General features: G+C 40.0%; 1 pseudogene; it reads right to left on the bottom strand.

Annotated features, from left to right (window-relative positions):
* Positions 1-13,262: 13,262 nt before the first annotated feature.
* On the bottom strand, positions 13,263-14,494 carry LOC130019793 (interleukin enhancer-binding factor 2-like; annotated as a pseudogene).
* Between the last annotated feature and the right edge of the window lie 5,885 nt (positions 14,495-20,379).

Below are 20,379 nucleotides of genomic sequence, written 5' to 3'. Positions count from 1 at the left end.
TTTGTCGAAATAATGAATGTAATCAAAATAGAGAGAGAGTTAAGTAGAAATCATCTGCCTCACAGGTATTGGGAAGGGTGGAAGAGGGGATATATTGGGGTTCTTGTTGGTGACATATAATAAGTACTGATGAAGGGAAAGGTGTTTGATCATTGTATGACTGAGACTTAATCTTGAAAGCTTTGTAACTTTTCCCACAGTGATTCAATAAATAAATATAACAAAAACAAAAAAGTTTCCCAGTTCTCGGTCTTGAATTATGATTAAAATTTTTCTCAGTTCTTAAAAGCAAAAACAACCCTGAGTATTACAAAGGTTATGTAGTGAAATTTCTCATTTATGTCTATAGCTGACGTTTATATTTATTTAGTTTTCTTCGTCATTTCTGTCTGCAGTTATTAGCTCTTATCAGATGGCAATAATACATGGTAGAGAAAACCATATCTTTCAGGAAACCTTCCTTTATATAAGTCAGGTAAAATGCACCTGTTAAATGATCACATAGAATTCTGTTCTTTTGTTCTCTATTCCACACTACACAATATTTCATATATTGTGTTTGTTCATGATTGTTTTCTTAAGTTCATATTTTTCTTGAAGGTAAGAATTGTAGCACTTTAATATATAATTTACACATATTATGTCAAGTATCTGTTCAATTACGTTATCATTCAATGATACTATAGTTAGGTTAAAGTGTATAGAACAATAGATTGACTTTCTCTATACTATTGTTTCAGTATTGATGCTTGTCACTTTTGATTGTAGTGTTCAATTTAAACTTGGTAAACACTGCCACCTGGTGGTATTTATGCAAATTACAACCAGTAATCTCAGTCATGGGAGATGTTCTTTAAAATTTCTTTTATCAGGGATTTGGAAATAAAATTAGTGGGGGCTGAAACATGAGCAGCAAGTTACTTATTTTTCAAATCACTTAAAAGGTCAAATTTTTAAAGGCATGCGTAAATTCAGTGGTTAAACGTGTAATCCTGTACTTTACTAATAATCTCAGAAAGCTAATATTCTTTGAAGATATTTGTTAGTAAATATAGATTTCTTATTGCTAGAGTTCACCACTGAATTAACATTTTCATCATTAATAAATTTTATTCTCTGTTTGTTGAAATTTTCTTGCTTTAATATCTATGCTGATTTAAGCAGTCCTCGGAAGGTCCCATCTCCCTTCTCTGTGTACTTTCTTGCCTTCATTTATGGGTGACACCATGAAATCCTGGTTTAGCTCTAAGTTAACCAGTCAAGGTTCTCAATTCCTTATATAAATACAAAATTATTTTTATGCTGTATATGTAACGTCTCCATTGGAGACTTGGCCTTTGTATGTTCTCCCTGCATGTGACCAGGTAATCATGTGAGAAAGCCCACGAAAAATACCATCTTTTTTAAACGAGCGATTACAGTCCTACGTATTGCTGAGACGGCTGCAATGATAGCACAGTGGTAGGGCGTTTGCCTTGTACGTAGCCAGCCCGGCTGAGCCAGTATCGATTCCTCCGCCCCTCTCAGAGAGCCCGGCAAGCTACCGAGAGTATCTTGCCCGCACGGCAAAGCCTGGCAAACTCCCTGTGACGTATTCAATATACCAAACACAGTAACAACAAGTCTCAAAATGGAGACGTTACTGGACCCACTCAAGCAGATCGATGAACAACGGGAGGACAGTGTTGCTGGGTGGATATAGGTTTAAAATGTGCAGTTTATGCAGTAAAATTTCACACAGGAAATTAAATATGACTAACTGATAAATATGTTCACATTTCGCAGTGTTTTTATAAAATCATCATTAGTGCCAGTTACAATTTTTAGAGTGCTATTAGAGACCAATAGTCATGAGCATCATAATGGATGATGCAGCATCCCAAGTAAATAACATAGTTTATTACTGGTAGTAAGAGGCTGCAGGGGTAAGATCTATATTGCTTCAAAGCAAGAAGGTTTTAATGAGACATTATGATTAATAAAAATGTAGCCCCAGTGTTCTAAACATTCAAAATGTGGAACTGTCCAGGAATGTCTATTTCTCAATATAGGACTCATACACACACATGTGACGCAAGCATGTAGATCATTGAGGACAAATATATTTAAATAATATACAGTTTAACAAAACAAACGGAAAATTCCCCTAGAAGTGAGAGATGTGGAGTGAGAAAAGTGAAGGCTTTCCACACTGATAAATTAAAAAAATTTAATTGAAATGTTGGGCAAAGTGTAGCATGAGTACAGACATATGTTTTTCCACTCTCTTCTGAGTTTCATTTCAGGATATTGGAATACGCCCCTCAAGGATAGACAAAAATGTGGAAACAAGGAGAGACAGAGAAATCTGCTAATTATCTTATTGGGTGAAAAAAAGATACTTATTATAATTTACTTACAATTAAAGTAGATTCAATATATGGCTGGTGACCACCACGGAGGAAAACACTGAACATTAAGTTCCTCTTTCTCTCACTCTAAAATAAGCCTGCTGCAAATCTATTACTGTAAAATGTTTCTAGAAAGGTTAATTTTATGACATAAAATATTTTAAATGTTTACGTATTCAAGAGACATTATAATGTCAATAAAAAAGTGAAAAGAAAGTATTTCTCAGCAGAACATGAAGTTAATGGTTATTAGTGGAAACTGATATTATCTCTATTATATAATGATTTATAAAAGGAATTAGATTTGTCTAACTAATTTTATACATACCTTTAAAATAATAAAATTAAGAATAAAAATTTCCAGTTTGTAAAAGCAAACAAAGCAATAATTTTTGTAGTGTGTGGTGCCTGTATGTATTGGTAAGTGTATCTATCTAAAATTATGTATGGACATGGAATAAAATATTAAGCCATTAATAAAAGCTAACTATGAATGGACAGAGAGAAGTAATTAGGGAGAGATCACTGTTTATATTATTTTGCATTTTTATATTGTTTTATATTTTGCATTGCACTGTGCACTGTCACTGTCCTTCCGTTGTTCATCAATTTGCTCGAGCAGGCCCAGTAACATCTCGTGAGACTTGTTGTTATTGTGTTTGGCAAATTGAATACATCACGGGTAGCTTTCCAGGCTTTGCCATGAATTGTTTATATTATTTTACTTACAGTGATACATATTTCTTTGATTTTATATCAATGATAAAAGTATTAATTAACAAATAGTGTTTATTGTTGTAGAAATACATTAAAATCTTTTGATGAAAATTTACTATTTACAAGGTATTATGACAAAAAAGGAAAATTGAAGACAATCACATCATCTACCTTTAAGGCAATTATCAAAATGTGCTCTAGATAGCACAGAGGTTAAAGTGCTGGCACTGCCAGATGTGGCCAAATAAATCATAAAATTAAAGAAAATGGCCGTAGCAATTCTTTATGTATCAGTCATCAAATCTCCCTTGCTCGAGGTAAAGGTAAAGGCCCTCCCGTTGATCATCGATTTGCTCGAGCGGGCCCAGTAACGTCTCCATTGGAGACTTTGTTGTTACTGTGTTTGGCATATCAAATACTCTCGGTAGCTTGCCGGGCTCTCCGAGAGGGGCAGAGGAATCGAACTCGGGTCGGCCATGTTGGCCGCTTGTAAGGCGAACGCCCGGGGGCTGGAGCGATAGCACAGCGGGTAGGGCGTTCGCCTTACACGCGGCCAACATGGCCGACCCGAGTTCGATTCCTCTGCCCCTCTCGGAGAGCCCGGCAAGCTACCGAGAGTATTCGATATGCCAGACACAGTAACAACAAAGTCTCCAATGGAGAAGTTACTGGGCCCGCTCGAGCAAATCGACGATCAACGGGAGGGCCTTTACCTTTACCTTACCTTTAAATCTCCCTTAATGTAAAATAATTAAAAATACAAATCAGGGTCTGGAGGATAGTACAGTGGGTAGGGTGCTTGCCTTACACATGGCTGACCTATGTTTGAACACAGGCATCCCATATGGTTCCCAGAGCCCTGTCAGAAGTGACCCCTGAGCACAGAGCCATGAATTGGTTCTAAACACTGCTAGGACTCCCTCCACCAAAAATAAAAAAATCAAAATACAGTAAGTTAAAGAATTAAAAATTTAAAACCCCAAAATATGCTGTTTACAATAAACTGAATGACCTCTAAGATGAGAATGGTTAAAGCAAAAGAGTGGAAATGATTGGGGCAGGAGCAATAAAATAGCAGGTTGGGAGCTTGCCTTGCTTGTGCCTGACAAGGGTTCAATCCCTAGAACCTAATATGGTTCCTTAAATCCTTCTAACATTGCTTCTTGAGCCCAAAGCCCTGAACATAGCCAGGTGTGTCCCCAAAATAAAACCATTTCAAAACATAGACACCTCCATTTCTAATGCAGATAAAATGGACTTCCACTCAAGATAGGTAGCAAGAGTTATAAATGTATATATAATAATAGGGCTGGAGCGATAGTACAGCGGGTAGGGCGTTTGCCTTGCACACAGCCAACATAGCTGACCCGAGTTCGATTCCTCTGCCCCTCTCAGAGAGCCCGGCAAGCGACAGAGTGTCTTGCCCGCATGGCAAAGCCTGGCAAGCTACCCATGGGGTATTCGATATGCCAAACACAGTAACAATTGTCAGAATTGAGACTTTACTGGGCCTGCTCGAGCAAATCGATGAACAACAGGAGGACAGTGACAGTGACAGTGATATAATAATAAAGGAAGACATACAACAGGAAGTCACAAAGCTTTTAGTATCTAGGCATCCCTAGGTAAAAAAGCACCAACATATATTTTTTAAATGTTCAAAGACTGAAAAGAAGACAATAACAGCACACAATAATAGCAGTAGATCTTAACAGCCCATTTACAGCATCAAACATTATCCTAATGGGAGATTATCGGTAAAGTATAGGGTTTAAGTGACAGGTCAGATAAGATTGAATCAATAAATATTTACAGAACATTCTCCCACAAAAGATCGGAAATGCATTTTTTTAAAATGTTACTGGAACATGTTCAATTATTGGTCAAATGCAGGTATACAAAAAATTCATGAAGTCACAATAAATTCTTGAAGTCACAGCTAATTCTTGAAGACAATTCCTTTTTTTTTTTTTTTGCTTTTTGGGTCACACCTGGCGATGCACAGGGATGGCTCCTGGCTCTGCACTCAGGAATTACCACTGTCAGTGCTCAGGGGACCATATGGGATGCTGGGAATTGAACCCAGGCTGGCCATGTGCAAGGCAAATGCCCTACCTGCTGTGCTATCACTCCAGCCCAAGACTTAATTCTTATCAATTATCTTTTACATGTCATAGAGGTATTAATCTAAAAATCTACCAACAAAAAAAGGAAGAGGGGAAACTACAATCTTATGGAGAATAAACAACATGCAATCAAATATTGGATCACAAAAAAAGAAAACAAAGGTAAAATTTAAAAAATAAGCAAAAACCCTTTGGACAAATTTAAATGAGAAGACAACCTATAGAAATGTATAGTGTCAGATTCCCACCTGAAGCCCAGTGGGGAAAGTGCCCGTCCATCTCCGGGGGACCGACCACCATTCCGTCCGCCCCTCCCCTCCAGGTGGGTCGGGGGCGTCCAGCCGGGTAGTGCTCCTGCCCCCCCAGCCGCGCCTCAGATTCCCGCCTGAAGCCCAGTGGGGAGACTGTAGACCACCCTTCCTCCATTCCAGGATCCTGGGTGGGAGTCGCCTGGGACAGGCTCGGGGCGTGGCCACCAGGAAAGGGGCGTGGTCTCATAAAAGTGGGCGTGGCCTTCTCCTTGGCGGGCGGCTGCTGATGCGGCCGCAGTTATATCACCCGCATCAAGCACTCAGGACTCCCATCCCACAACTTGCTGCCTAATACCAACCAAAAATTTCCCACCTCTTCTACTACAATCCAACAACAACCCACTCGCCTACTCAAGTTCCAACAAAGACCTGTTTGAAAACAGCTGTATAAATTCAGTTCCAAATATCACCTCCTCCAAAAGTTTCACTCAATGTCGGTTATAAAACAAAGAATAACGCCTGACTGAGAAGAACGTCAAACTCAGAAACGTAGAAGGGTGCCTACCATCGACAAAACCTTATCCATAATCCTTTCCCACTATAAGAGGGAATAGTATAATCTGTGCCGGACGGAACCGAGGCCCATTGTTCGGCAACAAAACTGAACGGCTCCTGGCAGTCTCTCCTCATTCAACCAGGTACAGCCTGCCCCACGGCTTGAGACTCCCCCAGGGAATGCGCAGCTAGCTCGATCCCCTAGAATTGCCGGTTTTCTCCCTTGACCTGCGCGGGATGGGAACTGAGGCAACATCAGATCCCGTGGCAACAAAGCTGAACGGATCCAGGAACTCTCTCCTCACTCAACCAGAACAGTAACAGTGAACGTGAAGGAATAAAGCACATTGGTCACAATGGTAAAGCAACGCAAAAGCCCACCAAACTTCCTTATTGAAGAGGCTAGCCCAGAAGACACCAACAGTATTGTAGTATTAGACAACCTCTCTGACAAGGAATTCAGAAGGAAGCTACTTAGGATGCTTAGGGAACTAAAAGAAACAATGGAAAGCAATGCCAATAAAAGACAAGAGGATTTGAAAGCAGAAATGAGAAAAATGCAATCAGAAATGTCTGACCTGAAAACCCTGGTAGGCGAATTGAAAACCTCAGTGGAAGGTCTCAGAAGCAGAGTAACAGCTGCTGAGAACAGAATCAGTGAGCTTGAAGATGAAGTTCAGAGACTCGCCAGAAAAGAGCAGAAAATGGAAAAGAGACTCACAGTTCGGGAACAGATGGCAAGAGAAGATCGTGATGAAGCCAAGAGGGGTAACATAAGAATTATTGGAGTCCCAGAGGGACAGGAAGAAAACCCTGATGAAGAAGAAACTGTCAAAGACATCATTGCTACAACATTTCCAGAGCTGAAGAAAACTTATGACCACATCCAGAAGGCCCGAAGGGTACCAGCTAGAAGAAATCCGAACAAAAATACCCCAAGACACATCCTGATGAAAATGACCAACATTTTAGACAGAGACAAAATTCTGAAAGAAGCAAGATCGAAGAAAGAAATCTCTTACAAAGGAGCATCCTTAAAAATTCACAGCTGATTTTTCTGATGAAACCCTCAGGGCCCAAAAACAGTGGTGGGACATAGTGAAAAAACTCAATGAAATAAATGCCTCTCCAAAAATACTTTACCCAACGAGACTCTCATTCATAATAGAAGGAACAACACACAGTTTCACAGACAAACAACAGCTCAGGAACTTCATAGACTCAAGACCATGGTTACAAGTACAACTAAATGGGCTACTTTAAGACAGGACAGGCCCCTCAAATACACCTAATTTCAACAGAACAATGGGACAAAATCCCATAACAATAATCTCTCTCAATGTCAATGGGCTAAACGACACAATTAAAAGACACAGAGTGGCAGGATGGATTAGAAAATTGAACCCAACATTCTGCTGCCTGCAAGAAACACACCTTAATAGTCAAAGCAAACACAGACTCAGAGTCAATGGCTGGAAAACAATCCTACAGGCAAACAGCTCCCAGAAAAAAGCTGGGGTAGCCACCTTAATATCAGACCACATCGATTTCAGAGTGAAGAAGGTCATAAGAGACAGTGAAGTCCATTTCTTAGTGATCAAAGGATCTGTACAACAGACCACAATGCGCTTAAATTAGAAGTAAATCACACACAAAAACAGAAAACTAAATCAAACACCTGGAAATTAAATAGTGCGCTATTGAACAACGAGTGGCTTAGAATTGAAATCAAAGAGGAAATCAAAAGATTCCTAGAAACGAATGAAAATGAGGACACGAGTTACCAAAACTTATGGGACACAGCAAAAGCTGTCTTAAGAGGAAAGTTTATAGCTCTACAAGCATTCCTCAGAAAGGAGGAGCGAGCCCACATAAATAAACTAACCTCACAGTTTAAGAGCTTGGAGAAGGACCAACAAAAGGAGCACAACCCGAACAGGAGGAAGGAAATAATAAAACTCAGAGCAGAGATTAACGAGATGGAAAGCCAAAAACAATCCGAAAGATCAATGAAACCAAGAGCTGGTTCTTTGAGAAAATTAACAAGATCGATAAGCCTCTAGCAAAACTCACAAAGAAGGGGAGAGAGAAAACCCTAATAAACCGAATCAGAAATGAAAAGGGGGTCATCACAACAGAAACTACAGAAATTCAGAGGATCCTCAGGGAGTACTTTGAGAAACTTTATGCCACGGAACATCAAAACCTCGAGGAGATGGATAAATTCCTAGACTCCTACAGACTCCCAAGGCTGAACCAAGAAGACCTGGAATACCTGAACAGACCTATCACCATCAAGGAAATTGAAACGGTAATAAAAAGTCTCCCCAAGCACAAAAGCCCTGGCCCGGATGGATTCACTAGTGAACTCTTCCAAATCTTTAAAGAAGACTTACTCCCAATCCTCTTTAAGTTTTTCCACGAAATTGAAATATCAAAAACACTTCCGAATAGTTTCTACGAAGCGAATATCACACTGATACCAAAAGCAGACAGAGATACCACAAAGAAAGAGAATTACAGACCGATATCCCTGATGAACACAGATGCAAAGATCCTCAACAAACTACTAGCTAATAGAATCCAACTACTCATCAAAAAGATCATACACCATGACCAAGTAGGATTCATCCCAGGGATGCAAGGATGGTTTAACATTCGGAAATCAATCAACATAATCCACCATATCAACAAAAGAAAAGATAAAAAGCATATGATCATATCAATAGATGCAGAGAAAGGATTTGACAAGGTCCAGCACCCCTTTATGATGAAAACCCTAGCCAAAATGGGTATAGAGGGGACTTTCCTCAACATCCTTAAAGCCATCTACCACAAGCCTACAGCAAGCATCATCCTCAATGGGGAAAAACTGAGAGCCTTCCCTCTAAGATCAGAGACGAGACAAGGATGCCCACTCTCTCCTCTGATGTTCAATATAGTACTGGAAGTACTTGCAATAGCGATTAGGCAAGAAAAAGATATTAAGGGCATTCAGGTTGGAAAGGAAGAAATCAAGCTCTCACTATTCGCAGATGAATTGTTACTATACTTACAGAACCCAATAACCTCCACCAAAAAACTCCTAGAAACAATAGACTCATACAGTAAAGTTGCAGGCTATAAAATCAATACCCAAAAGTCCATGGCTTTCCTATACGCAAACAGTGAGAGAGAAGAAAGCAACATGAAAAAAACAATCCCGTTCACAATTGTGCCCCAGATAATCAAGTACCTAGGAATCAGCTTAACTAAGGAAGTAAAGGACCTGTACAAAGAAAACTACAAAACGCTACTTCAGGAAATAAAAGAGGACATGAGGAAATGGAAAGATATCCCCTGCTCATGGGTCGGGAGACTTAACATTGTCAAAATGGCAATACTACCGAAAGCATTGTATAAATTCAATGCAATCCCTATAAGGATAGCCATGACATTCTTCAAAGAAATGGAGCAAACATTCCTGAAATTTATATGGAACAATAAGCCCCCACGAATAGCTAAAGCAATTCTTGGGAAAAAGAAAATGGGAGGAATCAACCTCCCTAACTTCAAACTCTACTACAAAGCAGTAATAATTAAAACAGCGTGGTACTGGAACAAAAGCAGAACTGCAGACCAATGGAACAGGGTTGAATACACTGACATCTCCCCTCAATCATATGATCATCTAATCTTTGATAAAGGAGCAAGAAATGTGAAGTGGAGTAAGGAAAGCCTCTTTAACACATTGTGCTGGCATCACTGGATGGCGACATGCAAAAAAAATGGGCTCAGAACTCTGCCTAACACCATGTACAAAAGTAAGATCAAAATGGATTAAAGACCTCAACATCAGACCAGACACAATAAGGTACATTGAAGACAAAGTTGGGAAAACCCTCCATGACATTGAGGCTAATGGTACTTTCAAAGATGCCATGCCACTGGCTGAGCAAGTAAAAACAGAGATAGATAAATGGGACTATCTTAAACTAAGAAGCTTCTGCACCTCCAAAGAAACAGTGACCAAAATACAAAGACAGTCTACAGAATGGGAAAGGATATTCACCGAATACACATCTGACAAGGGGTTGATATCAAGGATATACAAAGTACTGGTTGAACTCCACAGGAAGAAAACATCCAACCCCATCCAAAAATGGGGCAATGAAATGAACAGAAACTTTCTCAAAGAAGAAATCCGAATGGCAAAAAAGCACATGAGAAAATGCTCTACATCATTAATCATCAGGGAGATGCAAATCAAAACCACAATGAGATACCATCACACATCTCAGAGACTGGCCCACATTCAAAAGAACAAAAGCAACCGATGCTGGCACGGATGTGGCGAGAAAGCGACACTACTTCACTGTTGGTGGGAATGCCGACTAGTTCAGCCCTTTTGGAAAACAGTATGGACGTTTCTCAAAAAATTAGAAATTGAGCTCCCATTTGACCCAGTGATACCACTCCTGGGAATATACCCCAGAAAGGCAAAAACGTGTAGTCGAAGTGACATCTGCACTTGTTTGTTCATTGCAGCACTCTTTACAATAGCCAGAAATGGGAAGAAACCTGAGTGCCCAAGAACAGATGACTGGTTAAAGAAACTTTGGTACATCTACACAATGGAGTACTATGTAGCTGTTAGAAAAGATGAAGTCATGAAATTTACATACAAGTGGTACAATATGGAAAGTATCATGCTAAGCGAAATGAGTCAGAAAGAGAGGGATAGACATAGAAAGATTGCATTCATCTGGGGGATATAAAGCAACAAAATATGAGATCAATACCTAAGAATAGCTGAGATCAACACCAGGAGGATTACTCCATAGCTTACAGGACAGCCGGGCATTCTAGGGGAAAGGGCAGTTCAGATAGAGAAGGGAGCACCAAATAAAGGGTGTTTGGAGGGTCCTCCCAGGAGGGGAAATGCATGTTGAAAGTAGACTATGGACTGAACATGATTGACACTCAATGCCTCTTTGGCAGACCACTACACCCAAAAGGAGAGAGAGAACAAAGGGTAATGCCCTGCCACAGAGGCAGGGTGGGAGGGGGGGTGGGAGGAAATGGGCACTGGTGGAGGGATGGGTATTTGATCATTGTATGACGAAACCCAAGCACAAAGATTTGTAAATCTACAACTGTACCTCATGGTGCTTCACTTAAAAAAAAAAGTGTCCAAAAAAAAAAAAAAAAGAAATGTATAGTGTAGGAAAAGCAACATGAAGAAGATAATATAGAAATAAAGGCCTCAAAATAAATGCTGTAATTTTTATAAACAAATCTAGGCTCAATATCAAGGAATTTAGAAAATTAAGATATGAAAAAAACAAAGATAAAAATCAGTCGATGAAAAGAAATAAAAAGAAATCAAAGCAATTAGCAAGGTAGATATTTAAAATGATATAAAACAGACAATCTTGGAGACTGATAAAATTTAGCACTATTAAATAGAAAAAACAGACACACATATAACATTGTAAGACTGAATAGCAAGAAATAAAAAAAAGAATACTCAACTAGATCTATGATGAGTAGTGAAATTGAAACAAAAATAAAAAAAATTTCTAAAAAACAAAAGCCAAGCTGGAATGATTTTACTAATGAATTCTACCATAATTTTTTTAAAGGACTCCTATACTTTTCAAACGATTTAATAAAATTGAACAGGTGGGGAAACCTTTAAACACTTTTTAATAAATCAACATTATTATTCTGATTCTAGAGTCAAACAAGAATATCACACAAGAAAAGTATTGGACAATGATTCTAATGACTGTAGATAAAATAATTATTAATAAAATACTCCCAAACTTTATCGATTTTTTAACATTTTATTTTATTTTTTGGCTTTTGGGGTTATGCCTGGCCATGCTCAGGGGTTACTCCTGACTCTGCACTCAAGAATCTCCTGGCGGTGCTGGGGGGACCATAGTGGATGGTGAGGATGGAACCTGGGTTTGCTGCTTGCAAGGCAAATGCCCTATCCACTGTACTATCACTATGGCCCATTCCCAAACTTTAGTGCATTAAAACAACACTAATAATAATCAAGTAATATTTATTCAGGCATGCAAGTTTAGCTTAATATTCATTAATTAAAAGTACTGTTCACCACATCATCAAAAGTAAGGACAAAAATCATGATCATAAAATTGCTTTATAAAATTGAATTTAACAAGGAAAGCATCAGGGTTGATTGAAAGGGAAACCTGTGATAATGGTGGAGGGAAGTGGTGTTGGAATTCTGGTGGAGGGTGTGATGTTGAAATATATTTTGTATGAAGTTCTATCGTTATAGTTTTGTATATGTATGTGTATATATGTTTGTTTACACACACACAACACACACACACACACACACACACATGAATTTCTTTCTGGGTGTCTGGGTAGAAAGGTAACTAAAGACTATCTTTCCCTATTCATGGATATGAACTTTTCTAGACCTCCCTACCAGTTGATATGTAGTATTAAAAATGTGTATGTTTATGACTTCAAAATAAAATGTGTGTGGATTTTAAAAACCCATTTACTTGACATGCTTTTTTTTTTTATCCCAAGTCTTTGTACTTTTATTCAAGTACAGCTTCAATTAGACACTATCATTTTCAATATACAATTTCAAAAACGGTTCCCAGGTGTCAAAGAAAAACAAGAGTAAGAACCCAAATAGGAAGTACTTGAATTATTTCTTATGGAAAAAAAATCCAGACAGACACTAACCGTTCATGATGTTTTTTACAATTCAAGGAGTACTTGCTGAGATGGGCTGGAGCAATAGCACAGCGGTAGGGCGTTTGCCTTGCACGCAGCCAACATGGCCAACCCGAGTTCAATTCCTCTGCCCCTCCCGGAGAGCCCAGCAAGCTACCGAGAGTAACTCGCCCGCACGGCAGAGCCTGGCAAGCTACCCGTGATGTATTTGATATGACAAACACAGTAACAACAAAGTCTCTAATAGAGACATTACTGGGCCCGCTCGAGCAAATCGATGAACATCGGGAGGACAGTGACAGTGATAGTGACTTGCCGAGACATTTCCAGAAGCTGAGGACTATAGCATTAGAAACCGCGGGTGTCCTGCTTTACTATAGGGCACACATGGGGCACATCTTGTTGCTAAGCCTGTATCAGAACCAAGACGAATAACACCTCCAAAGAGTCCCTCCCTGTCTCCATCATCCCTTGGAAATGCCACCACAGAAAGCTCACTGGCAGCTTAGACTCTAGCCTTCCCTTGGGATGAGAGGTGAGGAGTTGGGGCGGTCACCCGGTGTCTCCGTGCTTTCCTCCTCTTCTCCTTGAGGGGGTTCTTCTGTGTTCTCTTCCTCTTCTTCCTCTTCCTTTTTCTCTGGTGACTTCTCATATGCCTTTTCTGAAGGTGTCACTATCACCCCATCTCAGGTAGATATTTCAGAATCAAGATAACCAGCATGGCACCCTCCTGGCTCAGAATCTTCCCAAAGCCATCCTGTGAGAGGATTTGGATAGGCTCTGAGCCGTTTGGCAGCCCTTGTCCTGCTGTTCCAGGGTCAGGACGGTGTGCACTCAGAAGTTTCCACTCTCACTGGGGTTGGTGATACCCAGTGAGCTTGGCAAGAACAGGCCTGTAGAACCAGAATCTGCAAGCACTGTCTTCATGCCATATTTAGGGCCAAAATAGCCTGGTGGGGTCATTTGTCACAGCAGAATGTCCTAGGAGGTCAAGAACCCAGGGTGTGGGGGGATTAAAAGTCAGAAAAAGGAATTCTCAGGTCTTTCAGCAGCCTGATGAGAACTATAACTATGAACTTTGAATCATTTTCTAAGGCAATCTGTAGTACTATGACATCCAAATGGAGTCTGGGTCCAATTTTCAGAGATGGTGTGGCACTGTTGGGAGGAGAATTTTCATCATTTCATCAGAAGAAGTGGTTCAAAGGCATTTTCATTATTCAGCATGGTCAAAACCTCAGAGCTATCCTGTGCTCTTACGGTATTCCTCAACTGTGTTCTCCAGTCCAGCAACAGCTTCCAATGTGGGCAGGATCTTAGGGATCACATCTAGGTCAGCTACATTGTGTCCTGTGGTTACAGTATGCTTCTTGTAGGATTCCACCTGCAGGACTTCTTCAATTTGTACTTCAAATGTCCCTGGCCCCACAATCAAATTGTGGATCACATTGGTTATTTTGTCAAGAGAGAGAGGAGAGAGGCCTGTTTCACAGAATTAGGGACAAGGTCCTGATTCCTTTTCAGCGAGGCCTCACTCACCTTAGTGCTGGTTTGGCCCAGGAAAAAGCCACTTCACACAGATAGGAACCGAATGGGACAAGTGGTATTAAGGGCCTGAACCCTTAGCTCAGGTCACCTCAGGAACCAAAACTCCATCCACTGCCAGCCACGGCCTCTGTGGCTCTTCAGGCCACCTCCAATGCTAACAGTGGAGCTCCCACCAACCTCCATACTTGACATGCATTGTAAGTAAGTCACATATACTTGACATGCTTTGTAAAAAAAACTTGAAAAAAATTATTATGAAAAAAGGATGAAAAAATAAAGTTGAAAAATACCTTGGGCTGGAGCAATAGCACAGCGGGTAGTGTGTTTCTCTTGCAAGCGGCCGACTGGGTTCAATCCTCAGCATCCCATATGGTCCCTTGAGCACTGACAGGAGTAAAAAACAAAAACAAAAACAAAAACAAAAAACTTAAAAAACCATGATAAATTTAATAAAAGCAGAAAACAAATTTTTATAAAATTTGACATCCTGCTCTGTTGAAATTCCTCAACATAATGGTTGATATAGAAAGAATATATCTCAACATAAAATTGATCTGATATAGGACAGACCCACAGCCATGTAATGGACAAACTGTTTTCTCTAAGATGAGGAACAAGAAGGGGTTATCTAGTCTCTTCTTTTCTCTAAGATGAGGAACAAGAAGAGGTTATCTAGTCTCACCTCAGCTAAGCAATACAGAGTGAGATATACTAACAAGGGTAAACAAAAGGATATATCAAAAATAGAATTTAGAGAAAAAATAAGAAACAATTATTATTATAATTAGTATTATGTTTTGATGACATAATAAAATAGATACACAAATACCAAAGTTATTAAACCCTATTAGAAATAATAAATAAAATAAAGTGATAGGCTAATAATTAATATGTCACTGTCACTGTCCTCCCATTGTTCATCGATTTTCTCGAGCAGGCCCAGTAACGTCTCCATCGTGAGACTTGTTGTTACTGTGTTTGGCATATCAAGTACGTCACGTAGCTGGTAGCTTGCCAGGCTTTGCCGTGCGGGCGAGATACTCTTGGTAGCTTGCCAGGCTCTCCGAGAGGGGCTGAGGGATCAAACTCGGGTCGGCCATTTTGGCTGCATGCAAGGCAGACACCCTACCCACTGTGCTATCGCTCCAGCCCTATAATTAATATACAAATATCTATTGCACTTCTATATGGAAATAATAAACAGGCAAAAAGAGTATAAAGAAATACAATTTCTTGTAGAATTGCATAAGAGCAAATTAAATATTTTGGAATAAATCTTACTAAGAAGCGAAAAATAATAGTGAAGGTAAAAAGCACAAAGGGATGGAAAGGTACTTCATGAATGGAAAGAATTAGCAAAATTAAAATTTATGTTATTAATATAAAGCAATATATAAATGCAATACAACATCTACCAAAATCCAAATAGCATTCTTCATTCTTCAAAGAAATAAATGTAAAATCATGAAATTTACTTGGATCTCTAAATGTCCTGAGTAGCAGAGGTACTCCCGAGGTAATAAAAAAAGAACAAAAATGGTGCTATTACAGCTCCATCTGATATTTACATCACTATATGTGGAAGATGATTCTCAGTTTTTCTAAACAACAAACAAAAATAAAATACAATCTATCAAGGTATAAAGTGTTTGCCTAGAAGTCACAATAAAACAAAATCCAATTTTAAGGCAAATAAATGTTAATAACAACAACAAGATAAAAAGCACTCTAATATGCTAGAATCTTCCAAAGTGTAGAACAAAAGTCAAAGCTCCAAACTCAGTTGTGATGCCAATCTTGCCATCTATGATAGTTTTTTACTGGCCTTTGGGAAATATATATATATATATATATATATATAGAGAGAGAGAGAGAGAGAGAGAGAGGGAGAGAGAGAGAGGAGAGAGACAGTTGTAACACTGTAGCACTGTCATCAATTTTCTCCAGCAGCACTGTCATCAATTTTCTCCAGCAGGCACCAGTAAGGTTTCCATTGTGAGACTTGTTGTTACTGTTTTTGGCATATCAAATATGCTACGGGGAGCTTGCCAGGCTCTGCCATGGGGGCGGGATACTCTCGGTAGTTTGCCAGGCTCTCTGAGAGGGATGGAGGAATCAAACCCAGGTTGGCTGCGTGCAAGGAAAATGCCCTACCCACTAAGATATGGATGTAAAAATAATAAGTAAGTAACAGAGCAACTGGCTAATAATTAATCCAACTGGTGTTTATGAGAAGAAAAAGGAAGAAGACTTTGATTTGGAATTATGTAGAAGACAGAAAAAAATGCATTATAAAGTTTGTTATAAAGATTAAAAATTGTGGTTGGAGTGATAGTACAGAGGGGAGGTAAATGCCTTGCTGTCTCCATCCTGGGTTTGATCCTTGGCACACCCATATGGTCCCTAGAGCTCCACCAGGAGTGATCCCTGAGCACAGAACCAGGAGTAAACCCTGAGCACAACCGGTGTGCCCCCAAACCCAAAAGTAAACATGAAATTAAATTGTGTTTTTATAAATGTAAGATATAGCTGAAAATGGATTTAAAAATGTTTTTTAGGAAGGATATGGGTGAAAAAAGAAATATTGAAAACATATTGATAAAAGTGATCATCAAAGTCAAAAATAACAGGGAATCAAAGTTCGAAAATTGTTGAGGCAGAGGTTGTTAGATAACTCAAAGTAAGTGTCCTGCTTAACAAGCAAGCAATTTGTTTGATTCCCAGCAACACATATTCTCCTAAGCACAACCAGGAGTGACCTCTGAACAAAGTGCCAGGAATACCCTGATCATTGCTAGGTGTGGCCCTAAACAGATTCAAATTTAGAAGTTCACAAACAATTTTATGGTCTTTATTGTGCATGTTGTGTGTGTGTGTGTATGTGTGTGTGCGCGCGCACGTGTATATGGAGGGGAGGAAGGAACATTATTCTTTGCAAGAACTTAATCAGGAAATTAATGAATTCAAATATAACGCATGACTGATCATGAAAATTATGCTCAGGAATCATTACGAAATCAGGACAGATATGTAGTACCAGGGATCACACCCAGTTGGCCATGTGCAAGGCAAGTGCCCTGCCCACACTACTATCCTCCAGTCCCATGGCTATACCTTTTATTCCCCCCTTCAAGATCCCAGGCCCTGGATAGTGAGGTTTATCAACATATGTGAGGGACCCCGCATGACCTAGACACTAGATGAGCAAAAGAGTCATCTTCTGAACATCACACTATGACTGTCTGGATAACCTCTGTGTATGTGGTGGCCCTGAGGCTTGAACTCATGATGTTGTGCTTGCTAAGCAAATACTTTATGCCATTGAGCCATCTTCTAGGTCCCTGCCTACATATCTTTGACAAAGAGGCAAAGTTCTTCGTCAGACAAACCATACTGGAGACAGTGCTCATTGTCTCAGCAGTTTGTGCACGTTTTATTTTATTTTATTTTTTATATTTTTATATTTTTTTATTTATTAAATCACTGTAGGAAAAGTTACAAATCTTTCAGGTTTAAGTCTCAGTCATGCAATCTTCAAACACATTTCCCTTCACCAATACTTATTTTTCACCACCAAGAACCCCAATAAACCCCCCCTCCCAACCCTCCCAATGCCTGTGAGGCAGATGAATTCTTTTTTTTTATTTAGAAAGCATCAATTTATTAGAGGTGTATATTTATTTTCTTATTTACTCTAATTAGGTCCTCTATTTTAAGTATTAATTAGGCCCTCTAATTTTTTTTTATTTCCCATCCCTCCACCAGTACCCATTTTCCACCACCATGGATAATATCCCCCCCCACCCCTATCCCCCCATCCCCCCCCCGCCTCTGTGGCAGTGCAATTCCCTGTGTTCTCTCTCTCCTTTTGGGTGTTGTGGTCTGCAAAAGAGGCATTGAGTGGCAAACATGTTCAGTCCATAGTCTACTTTCGACATGCATCTCCCCACCTGGGAGGATCATCCAAACACCCTTTACTTGGTGCTCCCTTCTCTATCTGAGCTGCCCTTTCCCCTAGAATACCCGGCTGGCCTTTAAGTTATGGAGTAATCCTCCTGGTGCTGATCTCAGCTATTCTTGGGTATTAATCTCATATTTTGTTACTTTATATCCCCCAGATGAATGCAATCTTTCTATGTCTATCCCTCTCTTTCTGACTCATTTCGCTTAGCATGATACTTTCCATGTTGTACCACTTGTATGTAAATTTCATGACTTCATCTTTTCTAACAGCTACATAGTACTCCATTGTGTAGATGTACCAAAGTTTCTTTAACCAGTCATCTGTTCTTGGGCATTCAGGTTTCTTCCAGTTTCTGGCTATTGTAAAGAGTGCTGCAATGAACAAACAAGTGCAGATGTCACTTCGACTATACATTTTTGCCTCTCTGGGATATATTCCCAGGAGTGGTATTGCTGGGTCAAATGGGAGCTCAATTTCTAATTTTTTGAGAATCGTCCATACTATTTTCCAGAAGGGCTGAACCAGTCAACATTCCCACCAACAGTGAAGGAGTGTCCCTTTCTCGCCACATCCACGCCAGCATCGGTTGCTTTTGCTCTTTTGAATGTGGGCCAGTCTCTGAGGTGTGAGATGGTATCTCATTGTGGTTTTGATCTGCATCTCCCTGATGATTAATGATGTAGAGCATTTTCTCATGTGCTTTTTTGCCATTCGGATTTCTTCTTTGAGAAAGTTTCTGTTCATTTCATTGCCCCATTTTTGGATGGGGTTGGATGTTTTCTTCTTGTGAAGTTTAACCAGTATTTTGTATATGCTGGATATCAACCCCTTGTCAGATGTGTATTTGGCGAATATCCTTTCCCTTTCTGTAGACTGTCTTTGTATTTTGGTCACTGTTTCTTTGGAGGTGCAGAAGCTTCTTAGTTTAAGATAGTCCCATTTATCTATCTCTGTTTTCACTTGCTCGGCCAGTGGTGTGGCATCTTGAGGCAGATGAATTCTAGTTAACACTCTGTCTACTTTGATTAGATTCATTGTTTCGACAAGAGATGCACCATTATTATTTAGAGTTTACACCCCAAAATCAGAAAAGGCATTGTGAACTATTTTGTTTTCTGCTGAAAAGGCATTGTGAACTATTTTGTTTTCTACAGCTGGTTACAAGAACCAAATGATGTAGCGCGGTCACACGATTTTGGATTTCTGGTATTTTACTTATTAAGCCTGGATGTATTTCTTCTGAGAGTCAGATAATTATATGAGATTGGTTTCTGTGGCTCTGGATCCATGGCCGTGCCAGAGAGCCGTTCGTGGGCGGCAACTCGTGACCTCAGTAGGGCGTGAAGGACGAGCCAGGAATGCCCCCCTTTCCATGAGGTTTCAGTCACCCCATCAGAACCAGCTCATACCTGCTTTCCATAAAGCTCCAAGGCGGCTGCCATCTTTCTTTCCAGAGAGAAAAAGGCGGAAGGGAGCAACACCCTTTCCCCTCCGGGCAGGCATGGTGGCGTGGAATAACACATAGGCCATTCATTTTTCTGCCACAAGCTGCTGGGCTCTGCATTAAGTCCTTGTGCTTCTGGAGCCATGGCCATGCCAGAGAGCTGCTTGTGGGGGGCTGTGCATGTTTTTAATGCATTGACCTTAATAGACTTCTACAAAAAGAATCTAAGACACAACTCAGTTTCACATTGAAACTCCTCAACAGCAGTAGGCAAGGAAAAGGAACTGCGGAGGTGTGTGGGTGAGTGGGAGGGGTGGGGAGTGGACCAGGGGACAGGTGCTGGGGAATGGAGCAATAGTATAGTGGATAAGGTGTTTGCCTTGCACAAGTTTGATCCCTGGCACTGGCCATGGGCCCCTGAGGTCTGCCAGGATGGACTCCTGAGCTACAATCCAGAAGTAAGCTCTGAGGCACTATGGGGTGTGGCCTCCTTCCCCCAAAAAAATAAAGAAGGAAAAGAAGCCAAGGGCAGCTTGTGGTAGATGGAGCTTTTACAGAAAATACTCAGTGGAAATGTATAGGGGAACTAAAACCAAGAAAAATGTTTGGAGGCAAGAGGTAACCTTTCAGAGCATCCCTGAAAGAAACTCGCCTTAATTTATACCATCCTTGA

Source organism: Sorex fumeus, unplaced genomic scaffold, assembly GCF_029834395.1.
Source record: "Sorex fumeus unplaced genomic scaffold, SorFum_2.1 ptg000009l, whole genome shotgun sequence".
Lineage (NCBI taxonomy): Eukaryota > Metazoa > Chordata > Mammalia > Eulipotyphla > Soricidae > Sorex > Sorex fumeus.
The sequence above is the reverse complement of the archived record's forward strand: the minus strand, read 5'-3'. Positions and strand labels throughout refer to the sequence as shown.